Consider the following 17051-nt stretch of genomic DNA (forward strand, 5'->3'; position numbering starts at 1 on the left):
AAAAAAGAAATATCTTAATTGCTATATTTGATTATAATGCTTTACCACTTTGGCAGAATGTCTGAGGACAGATTACTAATAATTACATAAAAATATGGTTATTTTTAAACAAAAGAAAATGAAAGGTTGTATTAAAAGTTAACGTGATCAAAAAAAAAAGAAAGAAAAAAAGAAGAAAAAAATTCCCATTTTGATTTATCACAAAACAAAATCCCTTTTCTTAATTTACATCAAAATTTTTTGAACTAGTATATGAGAAATTTTTTAGAAAATATATGTCAAGGTCCTAAAGATGTCAATGGGAGAAGGTAGATTTAGTCTCTGCTGTCACACAGCCTGGAGTCTAAAGGGAAATGCAGAAGACGAAAGAAACTGAGATGTTATGACAGAATAAAAAGGCACATTAAAAAGGGCACTTGATCAAGGAAGACCTGAAGGATTAAAAAAGGCATGATGGTGAAGGAAGCACAAGATGTGTTCCAGGAAGAGGAACAAAGGCCCCAAAATAGAAAAGGAACTATAGGAGGATCAGAAATTAGTATAAGCAACTTTGAACTCAGCCAGATATAAGTTGAAATCTCAATTCCTCCAATTAATAGTAACTTTGGTTAAGTCACTTGCCATTTCTATTTCTCCCTGTAAAATGGGGATAATAATATTTTTGTAAGAATCAGCTAAGATAATGTTTATAGAGCAAAAAATTGCTCCACAAGGCAGATAGTAATTTCTGTAGCAGAATCAGATATTTTGGAGTTGGGTGGCCATTCATGTGAGGCAGGAATATGGAGATATAAGCAGTTTAAGTCATCAAGAGCATATGGCCATACTAAATAATCCAGTCCTTAATGCTAAGGACAAGAGGGAGTGACACCAACGTATGTGTGTTTCAGAAAATATACTCAGGCTGTAGGAGAAATTATTGGAAGGGAAAAAAGGCATAACAACAAGTGGGCACCTAAATGAGATTTGTGGCTGCATAGATGGTGAGAATTGAATGTATTTAAAAGATACTGAAATGCAGGACATCCATTTCTGGCAGTATGACAGATGATGGCTAAAACTCTTAATCAACATACCTCAATAATTGTATATGTGTTTCTGTAGGTATACAGTGTGTGTGTGTGTATGTATATATTTTTCTTTAATATTTATTAAATTAGTTTTCCAGTAGGAAAGGAAAATGCAAATGCTCTGGGATCAGAAATGAAGTATGGACATGAATCCATTGAAGTTAGTAAGCAGTGAAGGTTAAATGCTGCCCCGGGTGTGTCTACTGATCTTGAGTAACCTAGAGCTTAGATTTTAATTGCTGACACATGTGGGAGACAAAAGACAAAGCCTTGCTCTATATATCCACCCCTCACCAACCTCCACGTGGAACTTGGATTCATAAAGAGCTACTTCAAGAAAAAGGATAATCTAGAAAAAATACTGTGCAATATTATTATCATAGATGGATTTTTAAGGCAAAACCCCATTGCTAGAAATGAAAAAGGTAATAATATAATAATAAATTCTTCAATTCGTCAGGAAGATGCAATAATTTTAAACTTCTAAATAATAATATAGCTTCAAAACACATGAAGTGAAAATCTGACATCAAAATGAGATATTTCAACACTGTTTACAACTATTATACCAAGATGAAATAATCAGTAATGGTATAAAAGCTTTTAACAACACTATTAAACTAGGTTTTGTTTAACAAATAACACGTATGTGTAAAACAAATGTTAAGAACTGTGTACCCAACTTCTGTGATAAACTTACCATTTAAAGAATACATTGAACATGTTGCTTCATAAAGTCTTGAAAAATACAGAGTCAATATACACTGATAAAAACTGCTTAATTCTAAATTATTTCATGTATAAATTGCTAAAATTTAGTACATTTGTAAATCAAACCCAAAAATATGTTAAAAATTTTTAAATCATACATTGCATAAACAACTCATGGGTCAAAGCAAATTTTTTAACAGAAATTAGAAAATATTTAGACCTAATTAGTATTATTACTAATATTGCAAATCTTATGGGATGCAACCAAAAAAACTGTCAAAAGGAAATCTATAGCCTTTTATATTGATCTCAGAATTTAAAACTTTGAAAATTAATTACTTATTCAACTTAAGAAGTTAGAAAATGCTTAAAAAACTGAAAAGTACAAAAAGGAAGTATCAGAAATTAATGAAATATAAATTAAGTGACTGTATTAACAAAGCTGTAAGTTAAACTGTAAGAAAAAAGATAAGATAGAGGTAAATTATCACTACTTCCTCTTACCTTATCTTAGATGTCCTGAAGCTGTCTGTAAAGCAAGAAAAATAAGTCTTAGGTATTAGAAAGGAAGAAACAAAACTGTCATAAATAGCAAATGACATGATTATCCACATGAAAAGCTCAAAAGGCCAATTATTAGAATTAAAGAGTTTAGCAACTTATTATATATAAGTATTCCATGTTCAGCATGGAGATGCAATAATGTGAAATTGTCCATTCTATACAAACATATTTATACTTACAACACAAATTTAATGAAAACTCAACATGATTTTTGATAGGGTATGACAAAAAATATATATATATACACACACATACATTTACATATACATACATACAGGAAACAGAAAAAAACAGGACATTCTTGAAGCAAAGCAAGAATGGTGGACTTGCTCTATTTGGATTTCCAGACTTACACTAAAGCCACAGATTTCATGGTATGATTTTGGCGCAAGCTTAGAAAATATACCAGCAAAAGACAGCCAAGGAGTAGACCCACCAATGTATTATAAAAACATGACTCAAAATGGGGAAACTGACACATTGTGCAATCAATGATAACGGAATAATCACTTTCTAATTGTAAAAAAAAAAAAATTGCCTCTTACATCACACCATACACAAAATTCAATCCCAGATGGGTTAAAATCTTAAACGTTGAAGAAATATTTTAAAATTTTACAACAAATTATAGGATATCTTTGATTTTGGGGGTGTAAATTAATTTCTTAAATGAGACACAAAATCACTTAATATAAAAAAAATAAGGACTACCTAATTTACATTAAAATTAACAACTGATCAAAAGAAAGAACTCTTCTGTTGATTACAAATATGTAAGAAAGAGCCACTATTTGGTGGAATAAGATTTACACATTCATAACTGGAAAATAATGTTAATCCACATATATATGGGACTTCACTATAATATTCACTAAGAAATGGCAAACAACCTAATGGCAAAATGGACAGAGACACCCGGGTAGTTCAGTTGGTTAAGTGTCCTACTCTTGATTTTGGCTCTGGTCATGATCTCACAGTTTATGAGATTGAGCCTTACATCGGATGCTTGGGATTCTCTCTCCCTCCCTCTCTGGCCCTCCCCCGCTTGCTCGCTCTCTCTCACTCAAAATAAATAAACTTAAAAAAAGAAAGAAAAATGGACAAAAATATGGACACATTTATTTCACAGAAAACAAACTGCCAACAATAAATAAAAATATATCCACCTACACTAAATTTCAGAGAAATTAAAATTAAACCACAGCACACCTACCATATTAATAAAAATAAATGTCTTAAAAAAGGAAATGTTGGTCAGGATATGTACAATAAGAACTCTAAACACCGCAAGCAGGAGTTTAAATTTTTAATCTATACCCTGGAAAATAACTTAGCATTAACTTGTAAAGTTGGAAATATGCATGTACTACAATCCATAAATTAAGACACTTGTTCATGTCATGTGAATGGAGAGTATGTACAATTTCATAGGAGCATTATAATAAAGGACAAATTAAAACACAAATGACCACTATTAAGCTGTTATATATTTATAAAATGTTATACTGTTATACTTCAGAAATTTCAAGTTAACTACTTCTACATGCGGTAAGATGGACAAATCTCAAGTCATAGTGTTAAGTGAAAAAAGCAAGTTGTTGAAAGCATACATTAGAAGACCATTTTTATAGAATTCAAAACCAGGCATTGTTAAACATGTTGTTGGGGGATACATAGAAGAAGACAATGATGAACACAGCCTTTAGAATAGTAACTAACTCTGGGGGAGAACTAGGATGCTCTACAGACAAACACAAAGTGAAATTCAACACAAACTAACAGTGACTTTATTATTTAATTTGGGTGATGGGTTTATGGGTTTAATTTTATGATTATACTTTATATATCTGTGCTGAAAATATGCAACATTCATCATTAACATTTTAAATGAGGCTCAGGTTGAAATGCCAGTATTTGTTAATTTGACAACGGTAAGGAAGAGAAAAGAGCAAAGGAGTCCCATGCTGGTGAAGTGAGCCACTGAGTGGATGGTATTGTTTTTTAGTGAGAGGAAGAGGATCAGAACTGGTAGGTGTGAGTGAGAGAGGGGAAAGAATGTGATGAATTAAGTTTTGGACTATTTAGATTCAGCTACCTGCAGTACATCTTAGTAAAATGTTGGAGGTCAATTTTGATGTAGGACTTTATATGGAAAGAGAAGTCTGGGCTTTACATAGATGGTTTTAGGAATCACTGGCATAATAGATTGGCTCTGAGGTCACAGAAATGAATGAAATTACCTGGGGGGTGAGGATGGAAGTTAAGTAGTAGAGGAATAGAGAAGAGGGCTGGTATGTATCTTTACAGATGTCACAAGTTGGAAATATCAGGAAGTTTAGGAAGTAAAGGATTAATAGATATAAGCCCATGAACTGAAATTGATGTATGATTAATTATGCCAATTCTTCTGTGAGTTCCAGAATACATAGGCGACTGGTGCAGAGAAATGTACTGCAGAGGAATCTTTACAATTCCTGGTTTTAGACTGGCTGCAGCAAAACCCCAAATAAAGCTCTTGCTCCTTGATGTGGCCTGTTAGCAAAAGATCAGCTCTCATTTTTTTTAACACCAGAGCCTAGAGAATTCCAAAATGTTCCACTCTCACTCTTCTGTCTGCCTAAATGAAGCAAACTGTGACAGTGTGAGCCATTTATGGAGAGGCCCAGGTAGGAAAAAGTTGAGAGAGCCTACAGGACCTACAGGCCTTGGTCATATAGCCACAACAAAATGAATTCTGTCTAAGCTTGAATGAGCTTGGAAGTAGATTCATCCCAAGACGACCTTCCAGATGAGAACCCAGCCCTGCTGACATCTGAAGTGAAGTCCAATGAGAGCCAGAGAAGAAAAGCTAACTAATCCATGTCCAAAATCCTGTCCCACAGAAACTGTGAGATGATAAATATGTACTGTTTAAGGTGCTAGGTTTGTAGTAATTTGTTATACATCAACAGAAAACAAATATAAGGGTGCCTGGGTGGCTCAGTTAATTGAGCATACAACTCTTGATTTCAGCTCAGGTCATGATCTCACAGTTCATGGGAAGAGTCTGCATCAGTGCTATCTGCAATGACAGCAAGAGGCCTGCTTGGGATTCTCTCTCCTCTCTCTGCCCCTCCCCTGCTCATGCTGTGTGTATGTGTCTCTCTCTCTCAAAACAAATAAATAAATAAACATTTAAAAAAGCATTCATACTATTGTGTGTGTGTATTGCATATATTTATCAAGGCCTCTGGGCACAGTGGGGAAAAGAAAAAGAAAAAGATGGCAGGTATATTTCTGTAGGAAGATTTTTTTTTTCCTGAAAGCTTAATGGTTAGGAAGAACCATCTTTCTCATCAAAGATTGTATATATTAAAGTAGGAAGTCCCCATTCAGATAAGGTGAATGAGTCAGAAACATCCATTTCTGAATGAGCAAAGGAGGAGTGCTGGAATTTTACTTACAGATTGTACCACTTATTCTCTGAGCTTTCCATTCGATCCTTTTGAGTCTGTGCTCCTAACTTATGTGTCTCTCTTCTAAGACAGGCATTCATAGCTTGTAAGAGGCAGTAGCTAATGGCAGTGCTTTCCTGGTTGAAGCCCAACTTACAGTGAGTAACATTTCTCCCTAGTTTAAAATGCTACAAAGCCTAAGTTGGGCTGGTTAGGTAAACAAAAATAGCTGTTTTTCTATGCCTCTGACATCAATGACTGATGATTACTTTTACAAATTGTTTCAAATGCATAACCAAATAATAAAACCCTGGAAAGCTTGGGAAACAAACAAAAATTATATTAGGAATTCTTTAATACTAAATGGTATTTAATATTAATAATAAGGAACTATTCATATCAGGCACAAAAGAATATAAACCTGGATCTCACAAAATCTTAGTAAAAAGAAATTCTCAATGAAATATTGGGCATCTTAAATACCTTTCTTTTTCATGTATCTTTCATTGATGATACAAAGAACTCATTAAAGGTCAGCCATTCTTTTTGAGGTCTCCATAGTAACTGTGATCTTAGCCACATCTTTGATTTAGAACATCAAAATGTCAGAATTGATATCAAACTCATGAACACCAGATCAGGGCATTTGGTACCATATTTGATGCAATATCAAAAGCACTTACTTGTTTGTACTTGTGTGTTCATACGGTTTCTAGCTTTCTTTTTATGTCTTCTCTCATAAGGGACATAACTTGAAAATCTTAACATATTGCCAATGGAGAACTTATCAATAGGCTGAAATATACCAGAATGGCTGAAGAAGGAACAGATAAACTCAAGAGGAAGCCTCCAAAGCTGATTTTTACAAGGCAGGAGCAGCTTATTGGTTGAACCATTACATGAGAATCCTAAAAATTAGGAGTGTGCGATGTGATCCTGGAAAGACATTTTAGTAATAGAGGTTAAGATAGATGAATATTACAAAGATAAGAGAATGACAATATTCATTGGAAAAATAGAAGAACAACCAGAGGAATAAATGCAGAAGGATTATATTAGTAAATGAAGTTGGGAGCTGCCCTAAGAGTATAACAGGTGGGAGAAACATCAGACCTTGAAGGGAGCAGAATCCCTTTGAACTACTTACAGTTGGTGACCTCAAAGGCTAGTAAAGTCAGGAGACAGCCTCAGCTTTAACACAGCTGCTCTCTGGCATTATTAATGGCATGAGAATGGATCTGGGAATTGGTAAAATAGTAACAGCTAAACCAACAGTTAAAAAATAGAAGTCTGCAAGTCATGAAGCCTATCCATCAATTATGTAAGAAAGGTACCTTCTTATTAGGAATGAAGACGAGGCAAAAATCCTCAGCTCATATTAATCTCGACGACTCTGTCTTTAACTCTAGTTCATTTTGATGTAAACCCAGCCTAGAGTGAGTTTCCAGCTTATGCTGAGAATCCATGTTGGGATTCAGCTCATTTCTCCCTAAACCTTACCGCTCAGCTGCATAAGGGGACCGACCACTCTGGGTAGATGAGGAAAAAAAAAAAAAAAAAAAAAGGTAGGATGAGGTTTACAATGATCCAAGCACTGAAAACAACTCTTTCCACTTGTCTGTTATGTATAATCATACCATTTGCCCTAAGGAAAAAAAAGAGAGAAGAGTATGCTGCTTTTTCAGTTATTAAGCTCAACCTGCTAAGTAGCTGTCATAAAAAATAAAAATAAAAATAAATTTAAAAAAAGCTATTTCAGGGCTCAGGAAAATTATTATTCTGGGGACCAATGTATCTCAAACCTTAGTATACATAACGATCACCTAGGGACCTTGTTAGAAAAAGGATCTGGCCCCTATGCTCAGAGGTTCTCTTGGCAGAGATTTTCAGTGATGTTTTTTTCCCTACCGAGTCCACACCAAATCCTTACTATGAGGCTTGGGTAGACAAAGTTATCTGTAGGAAAATCTGGATCTCTCTCTTTTTTCAAACATATCTCAGTAGATGCTAAAAAGGCAATATTATTATGAATCAGTACATTGGCCTTATTAACATGTTTATTTAAATTAAAAACTTTCATACAACTGCTTTAGCATCTTACTAAAAGATGCTAAATATTATAAAACTTTTCTAAGATTGCTTGGCTTCATGTTTTTAGTGGGATAATTTAAGCTGGTTTCTTCCAAAATTTCCCCACATTTCAGAGGGGAAAGAGGTGTCAATACTTATTGGGTATCTACCCCATGCCAGGCATAGCACTAGTCACTTATTTAAAGGATTTTATTTAAATGATTTATTTACTTAATCCCCACAATAGCCCTCATGAAATAGGACTATTCTCATCCTCATTTTATAAATGATATAACTAAGATACAGAGAGACTGTAAAACTACATTGCTAAAAAGCAAATAAACTGAGATTTGAATCTTATTTCTATTTTGGCACATCATTTGTCTCACTTTCTGAAATGCTTTAAACTGCAAATTACCCAGTGGTCATTATGCTTACACTTCCAACATCTTTTCTACCTTAAAAGGTAGGAAATCCCCCAATTTATATTAAATAATTATTTTATCTGTTCCCAGACTCAGAGCTGGGAGAAGACAGTATTGCTTTTCTTGTTCTTTTTCTTTTATTGTTCACTGACAATCTAGACAAATTAAAGTACACATGAAAATTTCTGTTCCCCACAAAAGCGGGTCAACAGTTCATTTGTTCCAAGCTTAATAACTGTTATCACCACACTCCTTAATCTATTTAAAATATCCTCTAGGAATAATGAATGAGAAAACTTTCTAAGACACCATTTCATATGTTAAAGCCAAATTTCTGCTATTTAGGAATAAAGTTGCTTTCAAATGGATCATAAAAATGTGTCTTCTTTAGACATAATACATTTATTAAAGAGACTTGTGTATTTCCATTAAAAAAAAGATAGAAATATTCAGCCCCATTACAAATTAACAAGACCTTCCAAGAAGATTGAGGCTATTTTCTATGTTCTCAGCTACCTCCAGTTTCTTAATCTATTCATGTATTCAACAAAACTTTTCTTACTGTGTGTTCAGCATAAAGAATACAGTTGGTAAACAAAAGTGATCAGATGTCATCTCTACTTTCATGAAACCTGAAGGCCTTTCATGAAATCTGTGATCATCACTAGATTCACCTAAATTTCTATGCAAATTGTAGTGATAGAAAAACTAAAGCAAATTTATGAAAGTTTTTAATTTCAATAGAAATGTTAATAAGGCCAAATCACTGATCCATAACAATACTACCTTTTAACATCATACATTTATATGTTAATTGTGTGATTCAATCATAAAACTAAGATTTTCATGGCATTTTTTCCCCTTTGGGGTAGTTTCAAGTTTCACATAATTGTAGTAATATTAAATCTAGTAACATTAACAGAAGGAATGAGCTGTTAGATATTTTACATAGTACAATTTCTACCTTTAATTTACTGACTAGAATTTCTTTAATTTTTTTAATGTTTATTTATTTTTGAGAGACAGAGAGAGAGAGACAGAGACACAGAGTACAAGTGGGGGAGGGGCAGAGAGAGAGGGAGACACAGAATCTGAAGCAAGCTCCACGCTCTGCACTGTCAGCACAGAGCCCATCGTGGGTCTTGAAGCCATGAACCCTGAGATGGTGACCTGAGGTGGCTTAACCAACTAAGCCACCCAGGCGCCCCTGATTAGAAACTGAGATAAATATGATTACATTGCTTATTTTTATGTCTTTAAATATACAGATTTTTTTCACAAGAAAGAGGGTTTTAGGTTTTTTTTTTTTTTTTAAGTTTATCTATTTATTTGAAAGAGAGAAAGCATGAGCAGGGGAGGAGCAGAGAGAGAGGCGGAAAGAATCCCAAGCAGGCTCTGCATTGTCAGTGTGGAGCTCAATCTCACAAACCCATGAGGTCATGACCTGAGCCAAAATTAAGAACCTGACGCTTAATTTACTGAGCCACTGAGGCGCCCCTACAAGAAAGAGTTTTTAATCATCTACTTCAAAGTTAACCATCTTCCTATGCAATTCTTTTGTCTCTTCCTTTCAAATACTACCCTGTTAATATTTATCTTTCATCCCTACAAAAAAAGTTACCATTCTGGTGATCATTAATCAGAGTGTCAACTCTCTTTGATAAAAATCTTATAAAAATACATTTGACACAGGCACCAAGAACATGCAAGGAGGAAAGGAGTCTCTTCAACAAATGGTGTTGGGAAAATTGGACAGCCACATGCACAACAATGAAACTGGATCACTATCTTACACCATATACAAAAATTAACTCAAAATGGACTAAAGATGTGAATATAAAACCTGAATCCATAATACTCCTAGAAAAAACCATATAGGATAAGCTCCTTAATGCTGGTTTTGGCAATTTTTTTATTTAACCACAAAAACATAGTCAACAAAAGGAAAAAATAAAACTGTGACTATATCAAACTAAAAATCTTCTGTACAGCAAAGGACCATCAGCAAATTGGAAAGGCTACCTATTGAATGGGAAAAAATATTTGCAAATCATAAAGGGATTAATATCCAAAATATATAAAGAATTCATACAACTTAAACAGATTGTTGAAAAAAGCTCAAACAATCCAATTTGAAAATGGGAAAATGATCTGAATAGACACTTCCAAAGGGTACACAAATGGCCAACAGGTACATGAAAAGGTGTTTAACATCACTAATCATCAGGGAAATGTAAATCAAAACCACAATGAGATATCACCTCATACCTGTTAGAATGACTATTATTAAAAAAGACAAAAAAGATGTTGGCAAGGATGTATAGAAAGGGGAATCCTTTTTCACTGTTGATGGGAACGTAAATTGGTGTAGTCACTATGGAAAATAGTATGGAGGTTCTTCAAAAAATGAAAAATGAATTACCATTTGATCCAGCAATTCCATTTCTGGGTATTTATCTGAAGAAAATGGTATCACTAACTGAAAAAGATATTTGTACCCCCATGTTTTCTGCAGTAGTATTTATAATAGCCAAGACATAGTAACAACCTAAGTGTCTATCAACAGATGAATGGGTGAATATATTTATATAAATAAGATTCCACCATAAAAAAGAAGGAAATCCTGCCATTTATAATAACATGAATGGATCTCAAGGGCATTATGCCATGTGAAATTGAGACAGAAAGACAGGTAGAACAGAATGGTCACCGCCAGAGACAGGGGGTGAAAGGGTGGGCACAGTGTGTGAAGGTGGTCAAAAGGTACAAACTTCCAGTTATAAGGTAAAGAGGTCCTGGGGATGTAATATACAGCATGGTCACTGCAGTTAATAATATACTTTAATGATGCTAGGATAGTAAATCTTAAAGATTCTCATTACAGAAAAAAAATTATAAATATGTCATGATGGATGTTAATTAAACTTACTGTGGTACTCATTTCATAATATATATTACATATAAATGTATAATTGACATATACTATACAACATATATATCATGTTATATAATATATATTATATATTAAACTATTATATTGTACAACCAAAACTGAGATAATGTTATATATCAATTAATTTTCCCTAAAAATGCATTTAAAGCTATCTGTAGTGACTCTCTAAAACAGAGTAAAGCAAGGGCAGATAGGTTAAAAGCAGAACATTTTGTAATTGCATTAAATAATATAAATATATAAAAAATGAAATTTGATTAAGTGTCCATTAAAATACTTATTAAGATTATTGGAGTGCCTGGGTGTCTCAGTCGGTTAAGCATCTGACTTTGGCTCAGGTTATGATCTCACGTTTCATGAGTTCGAGCCCTTTATTGGTGTCTGTGCTGACAGCTCAGAGCCTGGAGCCTGCTTCGGATTCTATCTTTCCCTCTCTCTCTGCCCCCTCCTCCTGGTGCTCTGTCTCTCTCAAAAATGAATAAATGTTAAAAAAAATTTAAATACTTATTAAGATTATAATGGGCACATAAAAATACTTAAAACATTTTAAAAAATGAGATGAGAATCACTAATTTAAACTACCTAAAACAATGAAAAGAAACTGCAATGGAACATCAAAGTATAGAACTGACTTGAGTCTCCCTAACATTACACTGATTTCTATCATCTGGCTTAATAAAAGGAACTTTATATGCATTGAGTAATAGATGTGTCCTTGTTGTTTATTACCTGTGAAATAGAGATGCATTTTAAACTGCCCATGTTTTCACAGAGGAAAGCAACTTTCTTCTCCACTTTCCCAGAAAGGAAAAGTGTAAGAGGAACGCTTTTAATTTTTCTCCCTCCTTCCTTTTTCCTTTCTTCACTGACTGGAGTCACTTACATGAGGGATGAGTTTAAAAGAAAAGTTGAATGTACTTTTTGTACTTTTGCAGAGCCATACCCTTCTGACACATGCATTTGTTTCTACTTTCTACACTACAGTTAAGCTCTTAAGAGCAGCCTCTATCCCTCTGGGGGCGTCTGTTCTTATCCATTCAAATCTGATAAATTAATTTAGCTAACTCATTTGGTCACAGATCAAAATTCTCTCTGATAAACTTTATCCATAATAAAATTAACATTTTGTGCTCCATTTGTCAGTTCTCAAGGAATTACAAACTCAGAAGAGACAAATATGAGTCTCATATATTGAACCTCTACCCTAAAATTCTTCTATTATTTATATATTCAATGTAGGGACATTAGGGAAGTCTATTTCTTTATAGAAGAATTCTGAATAGTTTTTAGGCAACTTCAAGCACAAAATTCATTAAATGGTGTGGGCTTATGAAGAAGATGATAGATCTATAAAAATGTGAGTTTAGTGTAAATGTCAAGAATAATAAGAATCATAGATACAAATAAGGAGAACAAGAAATGATAGTCATTTTCAACATAATTTTCAATACTAAGTTATCCAGTGTATTAAGAATTGACACATTAAGCTTATGCAGAATTGATCAAAATGTTCAAATCTGTATTACTGTAGGAGAAACACTACTAAGTTTTAAGTTAATTATTCAGTCATAACTGATTTATTTTAGTTTTTGCTTATAGTTCTTTTGGTTTAAGTGCTTCACTATGATCATCATGCTCAAAAATTTTTTTCCTTCCATGAGTTAAAAAATTCTGTGTGCCTGTGTGTGTGTGGTGTACATGTGAGCGTGTGTGCGCGCGCGCGCGCACACACACACACACACACACACACACACACACAAACAAGAATTTACAGTTGACTCTTTAAGAGTTTTTTTGCGGTGGAGAAGGTCTTTCCCTGGAGAAGCATGCTTTCTAACCTTTAAATTATTGAATAGAATATTCGTGAACTTCCTTGAGTGGCTTTAAGTTTAACTTTATACCACAGTAGAAGCAGAACTATAAACAAAGTAATCATACCCACATAACAAACATTTCCTTCCTCATCATCCAAAAGCTAGTGTTCCTCTTACCCCTAAAGAAGAAAATTTTAGTATTTCCTCATACATATTTATTCACAAGAATGTTATGGATACCTATATACAAAGTATCTATACATATATACACATGGTACTTTTTGTTCCACACTCTCATTTGCATGTACACATGTACACACTATACACACAGAGATACACTGCTCCTTTTTCCGTGGTAAGCATTAAATGCACAAACTATGAGGAAACTAATCAATTAAGTTCCAAGAGTTTGCATACAATAATTTCCTTTTCAACTGAGCTTTTGTTAAGATAGTCCTTGGTCTACTGCTCTTTGTTCAATTATACCTTCAAATTTCAAACATGTTAAAATTAAAATATGTTGTCTGGAATATTTCTCTATTTGCTCACTGGGTGACCCACGACTTCACCAACTCTGTATACTCTGAGCTCATAGGTAGATGGATACATAGATAGATAATAGATATGTAGACAGAGGTAGGTAGATATTGAATACTGAAATATTTGTATTGATATTTATATATTGATATTTATACTGAATATTGAGTATTTATATATTGAATATATATTTATAAATAAATGTCTATATATTCAATATATAAATATATTGAAATATATTCAATATTCAGATAGATATGTAGACATAGGTAGGTAGATACTGAATACTGAATATATTTCAATATAGATTTCAAAATATATTTTCAATATTCAGTATCTACGTATCTATCTGTCTACCTAACTACCTACCTATTGAACTATTTATCTTGCTGCCTGCTGGATGTCTCCAACATATCTAAAATTGAATATCTGAAGTCAACATGCCTAAAACTGAATTTGGATTTTTGCTTTCACACATGCTAACCTTATTTATGTTCCCTATCTCAGAAAGGGCATCTCCACACAAACCAGAGATCTTGCTTTCATCCTAGTTACTTTTCTCTCTGTACTTCATCCTTCACTTCATATCTAATTAGTCATATTCTGTTTGTCAATAGATCATCAGTTCTCACCAGATTTTAACAGCAGTTTCTTGATTTATTTCCAATATGTTCTTCCTGGAACCTCTACCAATCTACCCTCCATTTTAGTGTCAAAACCATCTTTATAACATGGAAATATGATCATGTTGATCCTCACAGAGTTATGGGGATCATCCCACTTCTGACATCACTATGATATGGAAAAATAATTTAGTAACTTAAGGGCATGAACACTCTTATCCTCTTATCTAGAGCTCTTCAAATTATACCATAAAGTGATACTGTAAAAGAAGAGTAGACTGATCAGTATGAAAGGCATTCCTCTAATGCATGTTTTGGTTTAAGGATGAAAACTAGTTGCTGCTTTTGCTGTTTAGTGGAAGGAAATAATTGAGGCCCTCTTGAGTCAGCAATTGTGCAATACTGTCCTGACTATTTCAGGCCCTGATTTCTACAACTTGATATAACGCTATAGTTTGCAAATCTTTACTTCACCAATAAAGTGCCAATCTATTTAACTTCACATAGCTGATTCATTTCAACATAATTCCTGAGCAAGGTGGCCTAGATCTCTTGCATGTAACATCCTCTCTCTTCATATCAGAGCTCAGCATGTAGGAGGAAAATGTGCTGAGGGGCAGTCCTCCAACAACCGCTCTTCCAACATGAAGCTGTTATCAGCAACAGAACCAAGCAGAGGAAGCAAGTTTTCAAGATCACACCAGCATCCTAGTCCCCAGTCAGGCCTCTGTGGTTTTAAAAACTACAAATTCTGCCAACAGCAAAGATTACATATCCTGTTTTTCTTTTTTACTATGACCTTCTAGTTTATTCCCCAAATCCAATATCTGTCAGTTCCTTATTCCCAATGATCACCAAAGGTGAAAGTCAAACATTCTCTGCTTTACCAAATGATATGTAGATTCCCATCTAAGTCACACCCTATTCCTTTGACCTTCAACCTCAACTGTTCCTTTACTCTCATCTTTTCCCAATCTTGTCAATTCATTTTTCTACACCATCAAACACATTCATATATTCTTCTTTTTATAGACACTTGGCTTTACCTTTGATGTGATCATTTTCTTAATAACCCCTCACTAAACAATTCCTAGGGAGTTGCAAATCTTTTTCAACAAATCTTTCAAATTCTATACTACTATTCGAAATCATTTCTGAGCCTCTTATTTTGTCCATCATTTGTCTTATACTTTCAGTTGTCATCCTATTGCACTCAAGACCCTATCACATGTCATGCTATCAATAACTTGCTAGATTCCCAGATATATATTTACTTGACTATTTTAATCTACAAATTTTTATTTATTTAAAAAAAAATTTTTTTTAACGTTTATTTTTGAGACAGAGAGAGAGCATGAACGGAGGAGGGTCAGAGAGAGGGAGACACAGAATCTGAAACAGGCTCTAGGCTCAGAGCTGTCAGCACAGAGCCCGACACGGGGCTCCAACTCACAGACCGCGAGATCATGACCTGAGCCGAAGTCGGCTGCCCAACCGACTGAGCCACCCAGGCGCCCCAATACACAAATTTTTAATGTCTATATGTGTTCCATTTTTTTCTAAAATAAATTGAACTTACAGTATTATCAGGATTTTCTTTAATAACAGTATGTGTAACAGGTAATCTACATCTTTTTTTAATCCAGTCTAATGCCTTACTTCATTTCTATCATCTCGTTACTGATAATCATGTTTAATCTCTAAGCCTACAGCTCATTCTGTCCCTATCATTCACCTTCTACTTAGGTGAGACCTGATTTAGGTAGTGATCAGTTACAAGTGGACTGAGTCGTATGTCAGGAATGAGATAAAGGCCTAAGAATTGAATTGCAGGGACAGGGCATAGACCAAAGTTTAGGTCAGGACTAGCTTGAAGCTTACGCATTTGATGGAGATCACATAAGGAGTTTATATCAGAGAGGAGCTGAGGCTCAGTGATGAAAAAATTCTGGAAGACAAATCTGAAAAAAATTATAAACTATGAAAGTTTATTGTTTGTTTCTGATCATGAAATGCCCCGAATCTTAAAATGGTCTCCTCAATCTTTTGTACTTTAGATATTTCCCATTATCTTATACCATGCTAACATTTCTACCTCCTTGGTCTTGAACATAATTCTACTGACCATTTTCTCCAACTTGACTTTCAAGCTCCAACTTGACTCTCAAGCTTGACTTTCAAGACTGTCATGAATCTAAAATTGACTATGTTTATGATATACCTATCTATCCTGACCCATTTCAGCAGAACCTATAGCTCATAAAACCCGTGATTTGACTTCATATGAATCCTTCTTGTCACCCTGTCAATATCCTAGTATTTCTAATGTTTCAGTGCTTTCCAATCTCCTCAAGCCCCAAAGGCATGCTCTTCCTTCCTTTTGTACTACAGTCAGAATCACCTCTTTATTGAGATCAGAGTTGGCTTCTGATCAGAGTTCCTTCAACTTTACTCTCTCTACTCCAGAATTTCTTTTTAACTTATCTAGATCTTCTTCTCTGTTACCTCAGGCAAGAGATAGTCTCACCCTTTCCAATATTACACCTTTACTTGCACACTTAGCACCAATTCCAGAACCTTGCTCAATTGACGTTCATCTTCAATAACATTTCCACTGACTTTTTAAAACAATGTGTATTTATTTATTTTGAGGGACAGGGAGTGAGACAGAGGACAAGTGGGGGAGGAGCAGAGAGAGAGGGAGAGAGAATTCCAAGCAGGCTCCATGCTGTCAGCACAGAGCCCGATGCTGGGCTCTATCTCACTAACTGTGAGATCATGACCTGAGCTGAAACAAGAGTCAGATGCTTAACTGACTGGGCCACCCAGGTGCCCCTCCACTGACTTCTT

General features: G+C 34.3%; 1 long non-coding RNA gene across 3 annotated transcripts in view; it reads right to left on the reverse strand.

Moving 5' to 3' along the window:
• The window catches only part of LOC106969218 (uncharacterized), a 176476-nt gene that overhangs the window by 125340 nt on the left and 34085 nt on the right, over positions 1 to 17051 (reverse strand). For 2 of the 3 annotated variants that reach the window (XR_003413716.2, XR_008299600.1), the window contains exons 3-4: positions 16083 to 16162; positions 2286 to 2310 (exon numbers count right to left, since the gene is read on the reverse strand). This is a non-coding gene — a long non-coding RNA (uncharacterized LOC106969218). The remainder of the gene's footprint in view (positions 1 to 2285; positions 2311 to 16082; positions 16163 to 17051) is intronic. The other variant, XR_001429308.3, reaches the window with a different exon arrangement.

The sequence above is a fragment of the Acinonyx jubatus genome, chromosome A1 (genome assembly GCF_027475565.1).
Source record: "Acinonyx jubatus isolate Ajub_Pintada_27869175 chromosome A1, VMU_Ajub_asm_v1.0, whole genome shotgun sequence".
In the NCBI taxonomy this organism is placed as follows: domain Eukaryota; kingdom Metazoa; phylum Chordata; class Mammalia; order Carnivora; family Felidae; genus Acinonyx; species Acinonyx jubatus.